General features: G+C 37.5%; 1 protein-coding gene and 1 long non-coding RNA gene across 4 annotated transcripts in view; one reads left to right on the top strand and one right to left on the bottom strand.

Moving 5' to 3' along the window:
* Positions 1-21805, top strand: part of LOC147364665 (uncharacterized) — a 523181-nt gene extending 501376 nt beyond the window's left edge. For all 3 annotated transcript variants that reach the window (XR_015134832.1, XR_015134819.1, XR_015134828.1), the window contains one exon: positions 21529-21805. The gene's annotated coding sequence lies outside the window, so the exon portion shown is untranslated. The remainder of the gene's footprint in view (positions 1-21528) is intronic.
* Positions 1-23811, bottom strand: part of LOC147364666 (uncharacterized) — a 193185-nt gene that overhangs the window by 3342 nt on the left and 166032 nt on the right. The window lies entirely within an intron of this gene.

Here is a 23811-nt window from a genome sequence, read left to right on the forward strand (position 1 = left end):
GAGATTCAAGACAGGTATATATACTTTATCTATAATGAAAACATTTAGCACTTACAGTAAGTTCAACCCATTTATAATATTTTAAAGACTTTTGCTTTTTCATACATGAAACCAGCTTAAGTAGGAGGCAATATCTATTCTGAATATACCAAGGTTCTAGAAATTATAGCTGCAATGAGAGATAGAAAGAAAAAGGTGCAGCTGTTCATACTTGTGGCAGGTATATCTCTGTTAGCTTATACGGCCTAAAATGAACAACTACTGCAAAAGAGATTTGGACTGATGAATTTAAAATTTGTGAGTACTTGACATGCCTTGGAAAGCAACCATGTGAAAGATTAAAATAGCCCGCTCTGGTTTCTGATCCACTGAAAAGTAGCAGAAGCAGTCATGGAGATGCATTCAGAGATCCATTTATTTTACTAAATATTATCACCACCCATGTGCCATTTATTTGCTAATAAAATTATTCCTAAAGTTTATAAGTTAACTCCTGTAATATTTGCATTATGCTTTTTTATGATCTGTCTATAAATATGAAGTCTAATATAGGTGAAGAGTTCTGTGTGTTGGGTTCCCCATGTGCTTTGGTGAGAAGGTTTGTACTAGAGAATTCTTTTGAGCTTTTCTTGGTTTAGTTTTTACTTCCTATAAGTTTACCTCTGTCACTCAACCATGCAAGATTAGAGTTTACTGACTTCTCATCCTAAGAGCTTACTGCTGTTGATGTGATTTTTAAACAAAGGTTTACTTTCAGCTAACTTAGAGTTTATTGCTTTTTTAAATAGATAAACAAACTAGTACATCCACCATGGAGAACAGTGTGGAGATTCCTTAAAAAACTGGAAATAGAACTGCCTTATGATCCAGCAATCCCACTGCTGGGCATACACACTGAGGAAACCAGAAGGGAAAGAGACACGTGTACCCCAATGTTCATCGCAGCACTGTTTATAATAGCCAGGACATGGAAGCAACGTCGATGTCCATCAGCAGATGAATGGATAAGAAAGCAGTGGTACATATACACAATGGAGTATTACTCAGCCATTCAAAAGAATACATTTGAATCAGTTCTAATGAGGTGGATGAAACTGGAGCCTATTATACAGAGTGAAGTAAGCCAGAAGGAAAAACACCAATACAGTATACTAACGCATATATATGGAATTTAGAAAGATGGTAACGATAACCCTGTATACGAGACAGCAAAAGAGACACTGATGTATAGAACAGTCTTATGGACTCTGTGGGAGAGGTAGAGGGTGGGAAGATTTGGGAGAATGGCATTGAAACATGTGAAACGTCATGTATGAAACGAGATGCCAGTCCAGGTTCAATGCACGATGCTGGATGCTTGGGGCTGGTGCACTGGGACGACCCAGAGGGATGGTGTGGGGAGGGAGGAGGGAGAAGGGTTCAGGATGGGGAACACATGTATACTAATTAAATAATTTTCTATTAAAGAAAAAAAAAAAAAAACAGAAAAAAAAAACAGAAAAAAAAAAAATAGATAAACTACTCTCAATCAAATACTATAGGTTTATAAGACGGCTTAATGTTATAGTCAGTGGTTAATCCTTCATTTCCAGGTTGGAAACATTCTACTGGTATCTCAGCTTTGATTCTCAAAGGCTGTGTATGGTTATTTTAACTTTCCTTATCCCTGATAAATAAATATACTATGTTAAAAGTAAACTAGAGAGGTATGGTGAGGATTTATATAAGATCATAAATATAAAGTATTTAACAAGATGCCTAGCAGTGAAGTATTAAAAGTTAACTATTGAAATTGTTTTTTCTAAATGTAGTTTAAAAATTTTAGACAAAAGAACAGGTAACAAACAGGAAAAATTCTGGTTCTCCCATTAACTCCTCAACCTGGAAAAGGGCTAGGACAATATTATAGTTATGATTCAAATAACACATCAAAACCACAAGTGGTGGCTTTTCTCAATGTGGTCCTAAAAGTGTTCTATGGAACTAAGAATGGATTGCCAGAAACACTTTTTTTAAATTTTATTTTATTTAATTTTTAAACTTTACATAATTGTATTAGTTTTGCCAAATATCAAAATGAATCCACCACAGGTATACATGTGTTCCCCATCCTGAACCCTCCTCCCTCCCCATACCATCCCTCTGGGTCGTCCCAGTGCACTAGCCCCAAGCATCCAGTATCGTGCATCGAACCTGGACTGGAATCTCGTTTCATACATGATATTTTACATGTTTCAATGCCATTCTCTCAAATCTTCCCACCCTCTCCCTCTCCCACAGAGTCCATAAGACTGTTCTATACAACACTGTCTCTTTTGCTGTCTTGTACACAGGGTTATTGTTACCATCTTTCTAAATTCCATATATATGCATTAGTATACTGTATTGGTGTTTTTCTTTCTGGCTTACTTCACTCTGTATAATAGGCTCCAGTTTCATCCACCTCATTAGAACTGATTCAAATGTATTCTTTTGAATGGCTGAGTAATACTCCATTGTGTATATGTACCATAGCTTTCTTATCCATTCATCTGCTGATGGGCATCTGGGTTGCTTCCATGTCCTGGCTATTATAAACAGTGCTGCGATGAACATTGGGGTACACGTGTCTCTTTCCCTTCTGGTAAACTCAAAATGGATTAAAGATCTAAATGTAAGACCAGAAACTAAAAAACTCCTAGAGGAGAACATAGGCAAAACACTCTCTGACATACATCACAGCAGGATCCTCTATGACCCACCTCCCAGAATATTGGAAATAAAAGCAAAAATAAACAAATGGGACCTAATTAACCTTAAAAGCTTCTGCACATCAAAGGAACCTATTAGCAAGGTGAAAAGACAGCCTTCAGAATGGGAGAAAATAATAGCAAATGAAGCAACTGACAAACAACTAATCTCAAAAATATACAAGCAACTCCTACAGCTCAATTCCAGAAAAATAAATGACCCAATCAAAAACTGGGCCAAAGAACTAAATAGACATTTCTCCAAAGAAGACATACAGATGGCTAACAAACACATGAAAAGATGCTCAACATCACTCATTATCAGAGAAATGCAAATCAAAACCACTATGAGGTACCATTTCACACCAGTCAGAATGGCTGCAATCCCAAAGTCTACAAATAATAAATGCTGGAGAGGGTGTGGAGAAAAGGGAACCCTCTTACACTGTTGGTGGGAATGCAAACTAGTACAGCCACTATGGAGAACAGTGTGGAGATACCTTAAAAAACTGGAAATAGAACTGCCTTATGATCCAGCAATCCCACTGCTGGGCATACACACTGAGGAAACCAGAAACACTTTTAACATAGAGTAAAATGTTCATAAATGAAGAGAAAAATAACAGCCAGTGCATGCTCAGTCGTGTCCAACTCTTTGTGACCCCCATGGACTGTAGCCCCTGCCAGGTTCCTCTGTCCATGGAATTTTCCAGGCAAAAGTACTGGAGTGGGTTGCTAGTTCCTAGTCCAGAGGATCTTCCCTACCCAGGGATCGGATGCGCATCTCGTGTGTCCCCTGTGTTGGCAAGTGGATTCTTTACCACTGAGCAACCTGGGAAATTCCCTAACATAATGTTCACAAAGGAAGAAAAAAACCATTAGCAAACTCAAAGAAGACACAGTATACAGGGAATGAGATACTATCCAGATAAAGGTTTGTAGGACAAAACAATAGCATGTGTTTTGCTTTTTAGTGTAGAAAATAATACATAATTGCTGATAAGGTTACTTTTAACTATTTCATTCATCAAATTATACTTTAGACACCTAATGCTTGAAAGTACTTTGAATTCCTGTAACCCCATACCAGAGAAATAAAAATTGAAACTACCCTAATAAAAATTTTCCCTTTATTTTCACTAATTAGGTTGGCAAAATTTTAAATCAGCTCAACCTTTGAAAGTACACATTTTGGAGAGAATATAGGGAAACACATATTGTTGACGCCTGGCTTTGGCCACCTGATGCGAAGAGCTGATTCATTAGAAAAGACCCTGATGCTGGGAAAGATTGAAGGCAGGGGGAGAAGGGGATGACAGAGGATGAGATGGTTGGTTGGCATCACTGATTCAATGGACATGAGTTTGAGCAAACTCCAGGAGGTGGTGAAGGATGGCGAAGCCTGGCGTGCTGCAGTCCATGGGGTCTCAAAGAGTCAGACACAACTGAGTGACTGGACAACAACAAAATAAGGAAGCATGCACTTTCTTATATTGCTGGAAAAGATTCAGATTTGTACAATCTCTATGGAGGGAAATTTGGCAATATCTAACTGTTGGACTTCCCTGCTGGCTCAGCCAGTAAAGAATCTCCCTGCAGTGGAGACCTGGGTTTGATCCCTGGGTCTGGAAGATCCCCTGGAGAAGGGAATGACAACCCACTCCAGTATTCTTGCCTGGAGAATCCCATGGACAGAGGAGCCTGACAGGATATAGTCCATGGGATCGCAAAAAGATGGACATGACTGAGTCCATAACAACATAACAACTTCACCTTCAATGAACTATTAATACATATGTGTTTACCCCTTTATATAGCAACCCCATTTCTAGGAATTTACCTTAAGGATATGCCCAACAATATAAAAATACATTACAGCACTATATGTAATTGTTTGCAATCTCCTATATTACCTTATATTGGAGAGAGGTTGAAGACAGTGGTACAGACACAATAGAGTATTACATATCTGTCTTAAAAAAAAACAGAATGAGAAAGATTCTATAAACCAGTATAAACTGATGTTTAGGATATAAGTATTAGGTGAAAAAGCAAAGGAATAAAGTGTATTTTTAGTATGCTCTCTTTTTGTGAGAAATAAAAGGAGATAGGAAAATATACAGATTATCTGCTCATTTTTCTGAAAAGAAACACACGGTTACATATGGAGTATGAACAATGTTACAAGGTGTGAAGACACTTCTCTAATACCTTTTGTGCAGTTCTGACTTTTTGTAGGTTCACAACCCCAGGAGCTTCCAGGGTGAAGTTGCAAACAGTCTCCTCTATGTGGAAGGCAGGGACAGACCTTTTAGATGCTAAATAAGCCACTTGTTAGCTTTAAGACCTAGGACCCAGTTCTTTACACTATGATCTTGTAGGAAGACAGTGCCAGGGCTCCAGTTCTCTGTAGGAGGCTAGGAGCCTGATTTGAATTAGTCCCTCATTCCAGGTGGCAAATGGATTGTATCTATAGATATATAATACAATTGTATCTATTGTATTATATATCTAGGATATATAAAAGGGTGATTTTTTTTTTTTTTCTTTCTGTCTAGGCAACCTCCTAAGACAGAGGGAGAGGGAAAGAAAAGTAAATGTGATAGTATTAACATTTGGGGAATTTGGATACAGATTACAAGGAATTCTTTGTACTGTTCTTTCTCCTCTTCAATCAGTCTGAAATTAAGTGAAAATAAAAAGGTAAAAGGAAAGAATAAAACAGAGTAAATAGTGTGAGGATACAGAAAAAAATGCTGACCATTAAACTCACCAACTTGGGTTAGTTTTATTCAGGAAATCCAGAGCTTTTGGTACCTCTTTCAGAGTTTTGTCCCACTAGTCACCACTAATGATATCTCAAGCCTGACTTACAACAAATTTACCCACCTCATCAGCTTATCACTTAGGAACTTTTCAGAACTATGTAACGCTGAGCTCCTAGCACTATAATAGGAAACATTTTCTCAAGTTTGTGACAATTCAATATGCAATTAAATTTCCAAATATGACTGAGAAGTTATATTTGATTTGCAAATTTGGAAATGTATTATGCAGTGAATATTTAGCAAAATCAGCAAATCTGTTATTTCTGAAGGCAAAACATATTTGTCAGTCACTTTAGTAAACAACAAAATTATAATATATACGAGGAGAAATCAACTGTGCCATAAAATTAGAGAAGCTCTTGATAGCTTATAATTAGCCTTTTGCTATCAAGAAAAAAAAGACTGTGAGCTTCAATAGGAGAAGCTGTAGTGTTGAACTATCAAAAAAGAAAATACCTCAGTAAATCATAAAAAAGTTAAAAAGCAACTGCTCATATCTGTGTCTACTAGAAACATTTATTTCCATATCTTTCTCTATGTCAGTTATAAATTCTCTGTTTCAAGTTTATGTGCCCACCGGTATTATGAGATAGATAAGCTGGTTTTAGAAAAGGCAGAGGAACCAGAGATCAAATAGCCAATATCTGTTGGATCACTGAAAAAGCAAGAGAGTTCCAGTAAAACATCTATTTCTGCTTTATTGACTATGCCAAAGCCTTTGGCTGTGTGGATCACAATAAACTGTGGGAAATTCTGAAAGAGATGGGAATACCAGACCACCTGACCTGCCCCTTGAGAAATCTGTATACAAGTCAGGAAGCGACAGTTAGAACTGGACATGGACCAACTGACTGGTTCCAAATAGGGAAAGGAGTACGTCAAGGCTGTATATTGTCACCCTGCTTATTTAACTTATTATGCAGAGTACAACATGAGAAATTCTGGGTTGGAAGAAGCACAAGCTGGAATCAAGATTGCCAGGAGAAATATCAATAACCTCAAATATGCAGATGACACCACCCTTATGGCAGAAAGTGAAGAAGATCTAAAGAGACTCTTGAAGAAAGTGAAAGAGAAGAGTCAAAAAGTTGGCATAAAGCTCAACATTCAGAAAACGAAGATCATAGCATCTGGTCCCATCACTTCATGGGAAATAGATGAAGAAACAATGGAAACAGTGAGAGACTTTATTTTCTTGAGCTCCAAAATCACTGCAGATGGTGACTGCAGCCATGAAATTAAAAGACACTTAGTCTTTGGAAGAAAAGTTATGAGCAACCTAGACAGTTTATTAAAAAGCAGAGACATTTCTTTGCCAACAAAGGTCTGTCTAGTCAAGGCTATGGTTTTTCCAGTAGTCATGTATGGATGTGAGAGTTGGACTATAAAGAAAGCTGAGTGCTGAAGAATTGATGCTTTTGAACTGTGGTGTTGGAGAAAACTCTTGAGAGTCCCTTGGACTGCAAGGAGATCCGACCAGTCCATCCTAAAGGAAATCAGTCCTGAATATTCATTGGAAGGACTGATGCTGAAGCTGAAACTCCAATACTTTCACTACCTGATGTGAAGAACTGACTCATTTGAAAAGACCCTGATGCTGGAAAAGATTGAAGACAGGAGGAGAAGGGGATGACAGAGGATGAGATGGTTGAATGGCATCACTGAATCAATAGGCATGAGTTTGAGTAAACTCCGGGAGTTGGTGATGGACAGGGAGGCCTGGCATGCTGCAGTCCATGGGGTTTCAAAGAGTCAGACATGACTGAGCAAATGAACTGAACTGAACAGAATCTCTTATATGTTGTGTATTCCTCACCCCTATAATGCTGGATATTTCTTTTTGTCTAGTTTATCTTGTAATTCAGACTGTCTCTACTTACTAAAATTATAGGAAAAGCAAAATAATGGGTGTCAAAGAAAGACAAAAGCTAAAATGTGTACTATCTTTCATTTCTTGTAATCCATTTGTCAAATTTTCTTCAGAACTGCAATACTAGCTTCATTAATTTCATTGGCCAAAAAAAGTCTAAAAGTATACAAATAATGATAGTTAAAAATAGTAATAGCTAACATGTCATAAACACTTAATATATATCATGTGCTATATTATGCACTTAGACATTTATTTCTTACAATTTTAAAAGTCTTATTATCTCCAGCTTATAAATGAACTAACTGAAGCTCAGAAAGATTAAATAACTTTTCTAAGGGCACAAAGCTAGTAAATGAGTGGATCAGAATAAATTTAGGACTGTCTGATTTCAAAAGCCTGTAAAAATCATCTGTAACAACAGTATTTCTGAACCTGGGTTCATTATCAACCACAGAATATAAGGAAAAAATTGAGTGGCCACTTTCTCAATTTTCCCAAGAGAAGTTCATTCATTAGCTCCTCCTCATTAGTGATTGGTGTGTTCTGCATAGTGTACCATGCACTGTGTGTTGGTTCATTTACTACTCAAAGCCACCTGAGGGGAAATGGCATCATCTCAAGTTTCCGTGCTGGGAACCCGGTACTCAAAATGGGGACTGAATTGACCGAGTTCATACACACAGTAAGTGGTGATAAGAGAACAAATGACAAGCATGTTATTTCAGTTGATTCTGATACACTACTCAGAACTTAACTGAAAAGTGAAACTCCAGTTAATGAATGGGCTATTTACTACATCATTTGTTCTTAACTTGACTGTACAAGCTGCCTGAGTTCCCCCCTAAGAAATTATAATATAATTGAGCTGGGGTAATTCCAGGGCATCAAGATTTTTGAAAGCTTCTCAGATGACTCTAAGTACAGTCAAGTTTTACAGTTTCAAAAATTGGCCCTTATTCTATCCCCTCCTTGTCCTCCATCTCCTCTTTCTTTATCATCATTTCCCTCTGCAATAAACTGACCAACTGCCTTAGGTAATGCAGAGACTTATTAGGCTGTATTTCAAAGAGAGGGAGAGAGATTACCTGATACATCTCATTGATTTTGCATGATGCTATCTCTAAAACAGCCAAGCTGTTTTAGAAAAGTATAAACTGTTACCACAGAAAACTATATACTCTTCATATACTACCTGGTCCCCATCAGGAGGTCCGTCTGCTGAAGGAAATTTCATTGTGGTAATGTACGTTTTCCAGGAATTTGCTGGATTGATCATTATCACCACTTTATAAACAGAAAGCTAATCTGTGCTTTGCAAAATCTGAGAGGTAAGAGACAGACCAAGCACAGAATTGGAATTATGTGAGAAGACCTGACATGGGGGATTGTGGAAAATAGTGCGGAATCAAAGAATCAGAAACTGAAAGCTAACTAATCTCACAGATAAGTTAAAAAAAAAAAAAACGTGCAGTGAATGGGCGGCTACATAAATGAATAAAAATACTTCCACTAGTAATACGGCACCACCGTTATAGAAAAAAAAAAAAAAGTTTTTGCTTGTGTGACCCCTCTATGGTTGGATCTACTTTTTCAGCCTTGCTCCTCTTGCCCCTCTCACCCAAGGCTCATATAGAAGAAAGCGGATGGACAAATAAGCCACCCTCAAAGAGAAATAACTGAAAAGCAGAAATGAGAAAGTCATTGGTATCATGAGTACCCCACTGATTCTTACTCCTGTACTTATTAGTTATGTGACACTTGACGATAATCAGTCTTGAGCAAGAACAAAGCTAGAGGTAAAATACTTCCTGATTGAAACTAAACCACAAAGCTACAGTGATCAACACAACGTGGCATTGGTATAAAAACACATCAATCAATAGAGCCGAACAGACTGTCCAGAAACAACCCACGCCTAAATGGTCAGTGGTTTCTGTAAAGGATCTAAGAATATAGAGTGTGAAAAGGATAGTCTCTCCAATAAATGGTGTTGGGAAAGCTGGGCAGCCACATACAAAAGAAAGAAATCGACCCCTATCTTACACAATAGACAAAAATCAACTCACAGTGGATTAAAGGCTTGAATGTATGACCTGAAATTGTAAAACTCCTAGAAGGAAACATAGGCAATAAGTTCCTTAACATCAATTTTTGCAATGAGTTTTTAAATTTGGTAGAAAAAGCAAAAATAAAGAAGTAGGACACCATCAAACTAAAAATCTTATGCTCAGCCAGGGAAATTAAAAATGAGGAGGCAAACTATGGAAAGAGAAGAAATATTTTCAAACCACATATCTGATAAGATGTTACTATCTGAAATATATGAAGAACGCATACAACAATAAAAAACCAAAATAACGTAATTGAAAAATGAGCTAGGATCTGGGTAGACATTTTTTCCCAAGAAGACATACAAATGGTCAATAGGTACATGAAAATTGCTCACCATCACTAATCACCAGGGCAATGCAAGTCAAAAATCACAATCAGATAGTACCTTATACCTATTAGGATAGTGTTTATCAAAAAGACAAGAGATAAATGCTGCTGAAGATATGAAGATATAAAGAAAGGAATGTAATTTGGTGCAGCTACTATGAAAAACAGTATATAGGTTCCTCAAGAAATTAAAAACAGAACTAAAATATTATCCAGCAGTCCCATTCTGGGTATATATCAAAGCAAGGCAATTATCTCAAAGAGGTATTTGCACTCCAATGTTCCTTGAAGCATTTATTCACAATAGCCAACATCTGAAAACTACCTAAATGTTTTCACTTAGGATGAAAGGATCAAGAAACTGTGATATTCCATGCACACACACACACACAGAATATTATTCAGTCTTAAAATAGAAGAAAATCCTGTCATTTGTGGTAACATGGTAAACCTGAAGGGCATTATGATAAGTGCAATAAATTAAAGAATGATAAACATGGCATCACTTACGTGTGGAATATTTTTTAGAAGTCAAATTTATAGAAGTTGAAAGTCGAAAAGTGATTGCCAGGGACTGGGGAGAGGTAGGGAAAATAGGAAGTTATCAAATGGGTACAAGCTATGTTATAGGTTGAGTAAGGTATGAGGATCTAATGTATAATGTGGTGACTATAGGTGATAACACTAGGTTGTAGCATTGAAATTTGCTAAGAAAGTAAAACATAAGGGCTCTCACCCCATGGGAGGAGATATATATATGTGAGGTGATGGATGTGTTAACATGATGGGGAGAATCCTTCCACAGTGTGTACGTATATCAGATTGTCACTTTTTATTCTTTAAATACATTACAACTTTGTGAATTATACCTTGATAAAGCTGGAAAAAAGGTTCTATGAAAACAGGAATTGTTTTATTTGCTGCTTAAGACCTACTTTTGGTAATAGTGCCCAGCACATGGTAGAAATTAGTATTCATTTTTCCATTTCCCCAGTTGTATTTTGTCATCATCTCTAGGTGGCCTGCACTTAATATTCTCTTTCTCTGCTTAAATTTGTTCTGTTTTGTTTACCACTTTCTGGCTTGGGGTAATTTGCTACAATCCTTCCTGAGTTTTCATCTGCTTTATGGATTCATCTACTGATACTGTCTTGCATTTTAATATGAATATTGTGGGTACTGCACAGAGAAATTTTCATTTTACTTTTCCTAGTTAAAAATATTAAACAGCACATTTTCAATGCTAAGTATATGGTTGTTGTTTATATATACTGTAGAAGATACAAAAGCATTTTAAGAAAAAGTAGCTTTCTTCAATAAACTAAATATCTAGTTGGGCAGAAAAAAAATTACAGAAGAAATGCAAGAACATATACTTCAGAATGGTAGTTCTGTTGTTATATGCAACACAGGTTGAAAAGAGAAAGCTTGGTGTAGGTTGATTTAACTTCTCTTTACCTTTGCAGTAAAGGTTGTACTCTTCTCCTTACTCCGTCTTCTCTTTCATACACAAGAGAATTTTCCTTCCATTTTTTTATATTAAATTATTATTACAGAGAATTAAAAACATTTACAAAAAAGAAAAAATACTATAGTGAACCATAAGGGACCCATCACTTAGTTCCAATAATTATTGCCTCAACACCAATCTTGTTTCATTCATATCTGTATTTAACTCCTCCCATCTCCTTCCTTTACCATTGTGTAGCCAACTCCAAATACCACATCATTTTATCTGTAAATATGTCAGTGTGAATCCCAAAACAAATGGACTGTTTCAAAACATAGCAACAGTGTTATTATAACACTTGTATAACAGAAACAACAATTTCTTAAAATCATCAAGATTTACTGAGTATCCGTATTGTCCAGTTGTCTTATTTTTGATAGTATATTTTGCTTGAATCAAAATATTAAAAAGTTCTTTATATTTGCAATTGATTAATATCTCCCTCAGAAGTATTTTTTATTGACTCATGTTAAGGCTCTAAAACTAGAAATTTATTTCTTTTAATTGTAAAAATTTTTTGTCTAAGCTTAGCCTGGAGAACATATTTGATATCAACTATAAAACTAGGAAGAAAATTGAGATATCGGAATGTGACTTCTGTAAGAAATTATTCCTGCTTCACTGACTTGAGGATGAGAGCTTGAGCTAAGCAGCCTCGAACTTCTTGCTAATCGATCACTCTGTCATGTACTGTAATGGTCATCCTCCTTGTGTTACTCTAAGCATTCATAGCCCCCGCCCCAGTGTAAAAAAGGGTGTGATTCTCATGTCATAGAGATTCGTGGGCTGCCTTTTTATCAGCAGGATTGTTTTTCAATAGGAAGTTATTATATTTAGATGTTGATATTTATTCATTTTCTGCTACCATAGCCTTATGTGATTTTTTTTTTCTGCAATGAAAAGAAATATAACACACTGTAACAGCAATGATTGGAAATAACTCTTGAAATGTCAAGGACTTTTTCTTTAAACAATAATTAGCAGATCAAATGCCAACAAGTATATTTAATAACCATGATATTTTGCATTTGGACCACAGCCAACATCATCAGTAAACGTAGTATTTACTTAAGGATCACATAGCATTCTGATCTTGAATTAAAATATTATTTATTAAGGTATATTTTCATTTTTCAAAAGTAATCTTGACTATATAAGGTATGTACAGTAAGTCTGAAAAACTATACTGTACATGGAGTTAACTAAACAACAGGAAAGTAGTATCTGAGAGTAAACTACATGTCATTCTAGCTTTGCCCTTAAATTTGGGATTAAATTTTACTGCCCTACAGTCAATATCCAAGTTTTCTGAATTCATATACAGTTTTTTAGAAAATATGAACATTATGTTAATCCACTGAATATTTATTTAATGCCTATTTTATATGCCAGATACTATTCTGAGGAGTAGGTATGAAGCAGAGATTAAACAAAAATCCCTACTTTCACAGAGCCTCCTTTAAATAACCCTCCCAAAAGAAAATGGGAAGAAGGAAGAGTTCTAATTGACATTTCTGAAAAACAAGTATGAGTGTATCTATTAAATATCCAACATGTTCTAGGCACTGTGCCAAGTAGCAGGGAAAACAAAAGAAATTGGAGACATTCCTTCCCTCCAGAATATTATGAGAAGCTAGGGAAAACCACTAGAACATTCAGGTATGGCCTAAATCAAATCCCTTATGATTATACAGTGGAAGTGAGAAATAGATTTAAGGGCCTAGATCTGATAGGTAGAGACATTGTACAAGAGGGATCAAGACCATCCTCATGGAAAAGAAATGCAAAAAAGCAAAATGGCTGTCTGGGGAGCCCTTACAAATAGCTGTGAAAAGAAGAGAAGTGAAAAGCAAAGGAGAAAAGGAAAGATAAGCATCTGAATGCAGAGTTCCAAAGAATAGCAAGAAGAGATAAGAAAGCCTTCCTCAGCGATCAATGCAAAGAAAGAGAGGAAAACAACAGAATGGGAAAGACTGGAGATCTCTTCAAGAAAATTAGAGATACCAAGGGAATATTTCATGCAAAGATGGGCTTGATAAAGGACAGAAATGGTATGGACCTAACAGAAGCAGAAGATATTAAGAAGAGGTGGCAAGAATACATAGAAGAACTCTACAAAAAAGATCTTCACGACCCAGATAATCATGACGGTGTGATCACTGACCTAGAGCCAAACATCCTGGAATGTGAAGTCAAGTGGGCCTTAGAAAGCATCACTACGAACAAAGCTAGTGGAGGTGATGGAATTCTAGTTGAGCTATTTCAAATCCTGAAAGATGATGCTGTGAAAGTCCTGCACTCAATATGCCAGCAAATTTGGAAAACTCAGCAGTGGCCACAGGACTGGAAAAGGTCAGTTTTCATTCCAATCCCAAAGAAAGGCAATGCAAAGAATGCTCAAACTACCGCACAATTGCACTCATCTCACATGCTAGTAAAGTAATGCTCAAAATTCTCCAAGCCAGACTTCAGCAATATGTGAAACATGAACTTCCTGATGTTCAAGCTGGTTTTAGAAAAGGCAGAGGAACCAGAGATCAAATTGCCAACATCCACTGGATCATGGAAAAAGCAAGAGAGTTCCAGAAAAACATCTATTTCTGCTTTATTGACCATGCCAAAGCCTTTGACTGTGTGGATCACAATAAACTGTGGAAAATTCTGAAAGAGATGGGAATACCAGACCACCTGACCTGCCTCTTGAGAAATCTGTATTCAGGTCAGGAAGTAACGGTTAGAACTGGACATGGAATAACAGACTGGTTCCAAATAGGAAATGGAGTTCGTCAAGGCTGTATATTGTCATCCTGCTTATTTAACTTATATGCAGAGTACATCATGAGAAATGTTGGACTGAAAGAAACACAAGATGGAATCAAGATTGCCAGGAGAAATATCAATAATCTCAAATATGCAGATGACACCACCCTTATGGCAGAAAGTGAAGAGGAACTCAAAAGCCTCTTGAAAAAAGTGAAAGAGGAGAGTGAAAAAGTTGGCTTAAAGCTCAACATTCAGAAAATGAAGATCATGGCATCCAGTCCCATCACTTCATGGGAAATAGATGGGGAAACAGTGGAAACAGTGTCCGACTTTATTTTTCTGGGCTCCAAAATCACTGCAGATGGTGACTGCAGCCATGAAATTAAAAGACGCTTACTCCTTGGAAGGAAAGTTATGACCAACCTAGATAGCATATTCAAAAGCAGAGACATTACTTTGCCAACAAAGGTCCGTCTAGTCAAGGCTATGGTTTTTCCTGTGGTCATGTATGGATGTGAGAGTTGGACTGTGAAGAAGGCTGAGCACCGAAGAATTGATGTTTTTGAACTGTGGTGTTGGAGAAGACTCTTGAGCATCCCTTGGACTGCAAGGAGATCCAACCAGTCCATTCTAAAGGAGATCAGCCCTGGGATTTCTTTGGAAGGAATGATATTAAAGCTGAAGCTCCAGTACTTTGGCCACCTCATGCAAAGGGTTGACCCATTGGAAAAGACTCTGATGCTGGGAGGGAATTGGGCGCAGGAGAAGAAGGGGACGACAGAGGATGAGATGGCTGGATGGCATCACCGACTCGAAGGACATGTGTCTAAGTGAACTCCAGGAGTTGGTGATGGACAGGGAGGCCTGGTGTGCTGTGATTCTTGGGGTCACAAAGAGCTGGACACGACTGAGCGGCTGAACTGAACTGATTAGAGCATAATCATAAGTAGCAAACTAGGCAACTAAAGAGTCAATAGCAGAAACATCATGTGAAAACTAAAAACAATGCTGGCAGACAAAACTGTTAGTGGGAAATAATGAAAGAGAAGAAAATAGAACAGGAGAGGATATGGAGTTGGAATTTTCCCACCTTATTTTGATGGCAGATTCTTGGACAAAGAGGTAAAATTGATTTAGCTTTTAGTTTGCCATAGATTGAACTATATGACAAGCTGTTAAGAGTAACAACTTCAGACTGCTGAGTGTGGAAGTTGAAATACACTTTTAACAACAAGGTAAGTCAAAGCAACAAAGTATGTTGAAATAAGAAAGAGTTTACTAAATCAAGCTGATTCAGCATTTTAACTAAATAAGAATTTACAAGGTTTTCAAGAATGAATATCTGATCCTATAACTGAAAGTTTATGAAAATAAACAGGTTTCTTCCTTGCATGATTTTTTTTTCTATTAAAAATGGTATTTAAGTCAGAAAAAAACAGTTTGGGCTACTTTTGAATTTTATCATTGTTTTTCTTTTGTGCATGTGTGTCTCATAAGGGGCCACTTTCTTCCTTTCAGAACCTTTGCATATGCTCTTTGCTGGTCCTAGAATGGTTATCTCACCCCACTAACTGTAAATTCCTTCTCCCCCTAATTCCTTAGGAAGTCTTTCCTGACCACAGTCTGTCAGCATACCCTCCTCGACAGAAATCGTTGAGTTCTTTGAAACATTGATCAGACATTGCAATGAACTATTGTCATCTCAGAAAAGGCAGCAACTCAAAGTTTTCTCCCCATTATCTTTCCAGTGTTTCCACAGAAAATAATACAAAGTAGATGCTCAGTAAACATTTGCTGGATAAATAAATTTAATTATTTCATAGAATGAGATGTCTCTCCTAAAGAATACTGAATCTCCAGTTGGTGTCTATGTAACTCTGAAGGGATTAAAAAAAAGCACCATCTTCAGTAGAATTACTATTGACATAAAATTCCTGAAAATGAGAGGTCTCTCTGTTCATTGTTTTCTAATCAACATTTCTCTAGAACCAGAACTCCAAATTGTTTTCACGCTGTACATACAGAAAGGCAGGTGCACAAAAATCTTTAAAGAAACCATTCAGAAAACCATCAGTGTTCTCAATAAAAACCTCAGTCAAAGAGTGATTTAGAATGGACTGCTGCTGCTAAGTCGCTTCAGTCGTGTCCGACTCTGTGCGACCCCATAGATGGCAGCCCACTAGGCTCCCCCATCCCTGGGATTCTCCAGGCAAGAACACTGGAGTGGTTGCCATTTCCTTCTCCAATGCGTGAAAGTGAAAAGTGAAAGTGAAGTTGCCCACTTGGGTCTGACACTTAGCGACCCCATGGACTGCAGCCTACCAGGCTCCTCTGTCATGTGATTCTCCAGGCAAGAGTACTGGAGTGGGGTGCCATTGCCTTCTCCCTTAGAATGGACAGTCCTCCACAATATACAGTTAGTTAAAAACTCAATGGTAATGAAAGGTGTAAAGAGTCAAAATAAAGAAGCTATTACCCCTAACTGGTTTGTGATAGGCCTCAATAGTCCCCGTGACAGAGATAATTAAATTTCAAAGATTTTAGCAAGGGTAATAATAACTTGACAGACTTGCTAAGTTAGCTTCTAAGCTTAGATTTGTACTGATTTGGGAAGAATATTGAGATGCTGAGGTTTCAGGGGTGGCATGAAGCAGCTGGGCTCTGAGAAAGAGCCTTCTGGAAGTGAAGACGGACTATAAAGGTGTAAACCTTCTCAATGGATCTGTTTGCATTTCAGTGTGTGTGTGGTTTTTAATCTTTCTTCAGTGATTGGTCAGGTTGGAATATCAGGAGATTAAGAGCTGTCAAGCACAAATTTTAGAAACTTTAAAGGACAAGACTAAAAATGAAAACCAGAAAGCTAAAAGATTAAGGAAAAAAATGACCTTCTAAGGGACAATTAAGCCAGGTCCTGGCAGAACAAATCATCAGAACAAAGATCATTAGCACATATATTTCTACTTGAATATTGATATGTTAAAAAATATATATTCTCTTTTATGATCCTTGCAGAAATTTTGCCACTCTAGCATGATTGTTATTTTTCTGTTTGACTACATTAAAAAGTAGGCAGTTCAGAGCTAAGACTTTCAAGTAATGATCAAACTTATACACAGTAAAACAATAAATAAGAGCCAAAGAATATAAGTTTGGAAAAGCTAAGATGGCTAAAGTAATCTGCTCATCTGATCTATTCCCAGTTCAGGAAAAATTGAGGATTAGATATTGCAACTATCTGAGAGTTAAATACAGGTGTACTTAAAAAGTATTTCTCTATACAAGTAAGTGTTATGAGGGCAGATGCTGAGGAGCAGTTCTATTTTCAAACCAATAAGCCAGTTCTAAGAGTACTTTGGTATAAAAGCATAGAAAATAAATACAATGAAAAATAAACTTCTACACCTACTCTCCTGGAATTTATCAGTAATTAATACAACTTTTAAATGATATTGTTATTACCAGGGCACATGAGCAATAGTAGTAGTCGTAGGCACATGGCTGAAGAACAAAACACACCTGTTTCACTGTCAAATGATCATATTACTTAGAATACTGTAATTAGTCCACACAAGATTCCAGTTTCCAAGAAATACTGGAATCGTTGCCTTCTACAGGGACAATGCTAACTCATCAATTTCCTCTGTGAGAATTATGAGGAAAAATAATTTCCTTCCTTTGGGTAGATTAAGCACAGGAACAAGGAGTCAATGAGTCAATTGTCACTCAGTTGTGTCCGACTCTTTGCGACTTGATGGACTGCAGCAAGCCAGGCTTCCCTGTCCATCAACAACTCCCGGAGCCTACTCAAACTCATGTCCATTGTGTTGGTGATGCCATCCAACCATCTCATCCTCTTGTCAACTTCTCCTGCCTTCAATCTTTCCCAGCATCAGGGTCTTTCCAAGGAGTTGGTTCTTTGTATCAGGTGGCCAAAGTATTGGAGTTTCAGCTTCAGCATAAGTCCTTCCAATGAATATTCAGGACTGATTTCCTTTAGAAAGGACTGGTTGGATCTCCTTGCAGTCCAAGGGACTCTTAGGAGTCTTCTCCAACACCATAGTTCAAAACCATCACTCCTTCAGTGTTCAACCTTCTTTAAGGTCCAGCTCTCACATCCATACATGACTACTGGAAAAAACCATAGCTTTGACTGCTTGGATCTTTGTTGACAAAGTAATGCCTCTGCTGTTTAATATGCTGTCTAGGTTGATCATAACTTTTCTTCCAAGGAGCAAGCACCTTTTAATTTCATGGCTGCAGTCACCATCTGCAATGATTCTGGAGCCCCCCAAAATAAAGTCTCTCACTCTTTCCATTATTTCCCCATCTGTTTGCCATGAAGTGATGGGACCAGATGCCATGATCTTAGTTTTCTTAATGTTAAGTTTTAAGTCAACTTTTTCACTCTCATCACTTTCTTCAAGAGGCTCTTTAGAACTTCACTTTCTGCCATAAGAGTGGTGTCATTTGCGTATCTAAGGTTATTGATATTTCTCCTGGCAATCTTGATACCAGCTTGTGCTTCATCCAGCCTGGCATTTCACATGATGTACTCTGCATATAAGTTAAGTAAGCAGGGTGACAATATACAGCCTTGACATACTCCTTTCCCTATTTGGAATAAGTCTCTTGTTCCATGTCCAGTTCTAACTTGTTGCTTCTTGACCTGCATATAGATTTATCAGGAGGCAGGTCAGGTGGTCTGATATTCCCATCCCTTTAACAATTTTCCACAGTTTGTTGTGACTCACACAGTCAATGGCTGTGTCGTAGTCAATAAAGCAAAAGTAGATGTTTTTCTGGAACTCTCTTGCTTTTTCAATGATCCAGTGGATGTTGGCAATTTTATCTCTGGTTCCTCTGCCTTTTCTAAATCCAGCTTGAACATCTGGAATTTCATGGTTCACATACTGTTGAAGCCTGGCTTCGAGAATTTTGAATGTTTTTTGCTAGCGTGTGAGATGAGTGCAATTGTGCAGAGTTTGAGTATTCTTTGGCATTGCCTTTCTTTGGGATTGGAATGAAAACTGACCTTTTCCAGTCCTGTGGCTACTGCTGCATTTTCCAGATTTGCTGGCATATTGAGTGCAGCACTTTCACAGTATCATCTTTTAGGATTTGAAATAGCTCAACTGGTATTCCATCACCTCCACTAGCTTTGTTCAGAGTGATGCTTCTTAAAGGCCCACTTGACTGCGCATTCCAGGATATCTGGCTCTAGGTGACACCATTGTGGTTATCTGGGTCATGAAAATCTTTTTTTGTATAGTTCTGTGTATTCCTGCCACCTCTTAATATCTTCTGCTTCTGTTAGGTCCATACCATTTCTGTCCTTTATTGTACCCAACTTCACATTAAATGTTCCCTTGGTGTCTTTAATTTTCTTGAAGTGATCTCTAGTCTTTCCCATTCAATTGTTTTCCTCTATTTCTTTGCTGATTGCTGAGGAAGGCTTTCTTTTCTGTCCCATTATTTGGAACTCTGCATTCAAATGGGTATATCTTTCCTTTTCTTCTTTGCCTTTAGTTTCTCGTCTTTTCTCAGCTATTTGTAAGGCCTCATCAGACAACCATATTGCCCTTTTGCATTTCTTTTTCTAAGGGATGGTCTTGATCCCTGTCTCCTGTACAATGTCACAAACCTCCATCCATAGTTCTTCAGGCACTCTATCAGATCTAATCCCTGAATCTATTTGTCACTTCCATTGTGTAATTGTAAGGGATTTGATTTAGGTCATACCTGAATGGTCTAGTACTTTTCCCTACTTTCTTCAATTTAAGTCTGAATTTGGCAATAAGGAGTTCATGATCTGAGCCACAGTCTGCTCCCAGTCTTGTTTTTGCTGATTGTACAGAGCTTCTCCATCTTTGGCTGCACAGAATATAATCAATTTGACTTCAGAATTGACTATCTGGTGATGTCCATGTGTAGAGTCTTCTCTTGTGTTGTTGGAAGTGGGTGTTTGCCATGACCAGTGCTTTCTCTTGGCAAAACTATGTTAGCCTTCGACCTGCTTCATTTGTACTCCAAGGCCAAATTTGCCTGTTACTCCAGGTCTCTCTTGACTTCCTAGTTTTGCATTCCAGTCCCCTATAATGAAAAGGACATCTTCTTTGGGTATTAGTTCTAGACTTTCTTTTAGGTCTTCGTAGAACTATTAAACTTCAGCTTCTTCAGCATTACTAGTCAGGGCATAGACTTGGATTACTGTGATATTGAATGGTTTGCCTTGGAAATGAAAAGATCATTCTGTCCTTTTTGAGATTGCATGCAAAAAATTAGATTGATCAAAAATAATGAGACTGCATTTTGGACTCTTTTGTTGACTATGATGGCTACTCCATTTCTTCTAAGGGATTGTTGCCCACAGTAGTAGATATAATGGTCATCTGAGTTAAATTCACTCATTCTAGTCCATTTTAGTTCACTAATTCCTAAAATGTTGATGTTCTCTCTTGCCATCTCCTGTTTGACCACTTTCAGTTTGCCTTGATTCATGGACTTAACATTCCAGGTTCCTATGCAATATTGTTCTTTACAGCATCAGACTGTACTTCCCATCACCCGTCACATCCACAACTGAGTGTTGTTTTTGCTTTGGCTCTGTCTCCATTCTTTCTGGAGTTGTTTCTCTACTCTTCTCCAGTAGCGTATTAGGCACCTACCAACCTGGGAAGCTCATCTTTCAGTGTCCTATCTTTTTGCCTTTTCTATACTGTTCATGGGGTTCTCAAGGCAAGAATACTGAACCAGGACTATGGTTCTGCAACACTCATCTTGTTAGTCTAGTACCTTTATCAGGACACCAGCCTTAGAGGCTGGCTCCTCTCATGGTGAAGTATTTCCTCTGTTGCCTTCAGGTATAACGTAGACAGAGCTTTCATTGTACTTGCCAAAGGTCCTGTACCTAGAACTAAATTTAACTTCTTATATTTAAGATGGTCTCCTGCATATGCTATTTGGGAAACTTACAAATACATTTGTAGATAAATGGACCAACTAAAATTGGTTTATTATTATTATTATTATCAGCCTTTGAAATGACAGTGAAAAATGAGAAATGATTTTTAGTTAGTTAATAAGGCCAGAATATACTTCTGTGGTCAAGAAACGATTTGTCATTCTAACACACATTTGATGAGGGACTAAAAAATTAATTACACCTATTGAAACCATGTACAAGCCTCTGTGTCCTTGTCTTTTGAAGTAAAATGCTGACTCAAAAGTTAATGATTGGGAAACATGAAGATGTAGAAAAAGAGAATAGCTGTTGGGCTAAAGAACTGGTAACAATTTAGACTATAATTCTGCAATGTAACAAAATCAAACTCCCAGTTTCTTGAAAGATATAAAGGCCTGACACACTTTCCTATGTTGTTTTTACAGGAAGTGGACCCCCTCTCCAGGTGAAAACTGCTGACCACAGGAACATAGACCCTAAACTAGTTGAAAGCAGAAGGTTGATGATACTTGAAACTTCACCTTGACAACACTCAATCCAAGAGCTGTCCGTGAGCTGATTGCACCCTTCTCCTTGGACATGAAAAAACTCCTTACTACCCCCCTTTCAGGGTGCGTCACATAGTCTTCAGGACATGAGCCCACTGTGGCCCCCTTTTCCTGGCAAAGCAATTAAAGCTACTCTTTTCTACTTCACCCAAAACGCTGTCTGTTTTTGTATTCAGCACCAGAGAACAGAGGCCAGGATTTCCACAACATTATGATAGTTTTTTAGTTTAGAAAGTAAAAATGACAAGAATATATCATCTTAAACATACATTTCTAGCTATCTTCAATAAGTATCTTCTCCACACACAAGGGCATTTTTAGTCATGAAATGAAAATATATAGAGAACAGAAATTCTGTTGGTCAATCCATTTAAAACCCAGGTAAAGTAGAGAATCATAAAAAATGTATAGCTACATAATCTAAACATTTTAATGTAAAACCTAATGTATATTAATGTATCATATATATCTTATACAAGTAATATATAAAATTTGGTTGGCATTAATTATATTTTATTTTCTTTTATAAATATAGAAAATATATTTACTATGAAAATGGTGGGCAGAATCCTTGTAGAGATTAACAAGTATTTGCAGACAGTTATATTGATAATTAAGTTTCCCAGGTGGTAAAGAATCAGCCTGCTAGAGACAGGAGTCCGATCCTTGGCTTGGGAAGATTCTCTGGAGTAGGAAATAGCAACCCACTCCAGTATATTCTTGCCTAGAAAATCCCATGGACAGAGGGGACAGTCCATGAGGTCACAGAGAGTTGGACATGACTGAGCAACCAAGAATGCCACATATTGATAACTAGTCTCAGCCACTCATTAGTAAAATTTTCTGCTGTGGAATAAATGTTTATGTCCCCCAAATTTCATATGTTCAAATCCTAATTTTCAGTGATTGTTTTAGCAGGTGGGGCCTTTGGGAGATATTTAGTTTATTAGAGTGGAGCTCTCATGAATGGGATAGAGCACTGGCTAGTTCCCTATGTCTATCTTGCTATCCATGTTCCCCCCAACCTTGCCCATTCTCATGTGAAGGTACATGGAGAAATTGGCTGGCTGCTGACCTGGAAGAGTGTACTGACTAGATATCAGATCTGTCAGAGCCTTAATCTTCAACTTCCTAGCCTACAGAATGGTGAGACCCAAATTTCTATTAAGTCATCCAGCTTATAGTAATTATAGCATGAGAAATGCTGGACTGGATGAAGCACAAGCTGGAATCAAGATTGCCGGGAAATAACCTCAGATACGCAGATGACACCACCCTTATGGCAGAAAGTGAAGAAGAACTAAAGAGCCTCTTGATGAAAGTGAAAGAGAGTGAAAAAGTTGACTGAAAACTTAACATTAAGAAAACTAAGATCATGGCATCTGGTCCCATCACTTAATGGCAACAGATGGGGAAACAATGGAAACAGTGAGAGACTTTATTTTCTTGGGCTCCAAAATTACTGCAGATGGTGACTGCAGCCAGGAAATTAAAAGACACTTGCTTCTTAGAAGAAAAGTTATGACAAACCTAGACAGCATATTAAACAGCAGAGACATTACTTTGCCAACAAAGGTCCATCTAGTCAAAGCTATGGTTTTTTCCAGTAGTCATGTATGGATGTGAGAGTTGGACTATAAAGACAGCTGAGTGACAAAGAAGTGATGCTTTTGAACTGTGGTGTTGGAGAAGACTCTTAAGAGTCCCTAGGACTTGAAGGAGATCCAACTAGTCCTTTCTAAAGGAAATCAGCCCAGAATATTCATTAGAAGGACTGATGCTGAAGCTGAAACTCTAAACTTTGGCCACCTGATAGAAAGAACTGACTCATTTGAAAAGACCCTGATGCTGGGAAAGATTGAAGGCAGGAGGAGAAGGGGAAAACAGAGGATTAGATGGTTGGATGTCATCACTGACTCAATGGATATGAGTTTGGGTAAACTCTGGGAGCTGGTGGACAGGGAGGCCTGACATGCTGCAGTCTATGGAGTCAAATGAACTAAGACAATTACCCATATCAGGTTTTTTATCACATAACACTCAAGTAGCTTTTCTTAAGATAAATTTTTACAATTCTTATATGAGTTATTAAATTCCATAACTAGAGTTCAAAATGCAACTGGCATAATCTATTTAAGAAACATACAGATGAGTGTTTTT

The sequence above is a fragment of the Bos grunniens genome, chromosome 10, assembly GCF_055505025.1.
Source record: "Bos grunniens cultivar Pamir isolate PY7600 chromosome 10, Bosgru_T2T1.0, whole genome shotgun sequence".
Taxonomy (NCBI): Eukaryota; Metazoa; Chordata; class Mammalia; order Artiodactyla; family Bovidae; genus Bos; species Bos grunniens.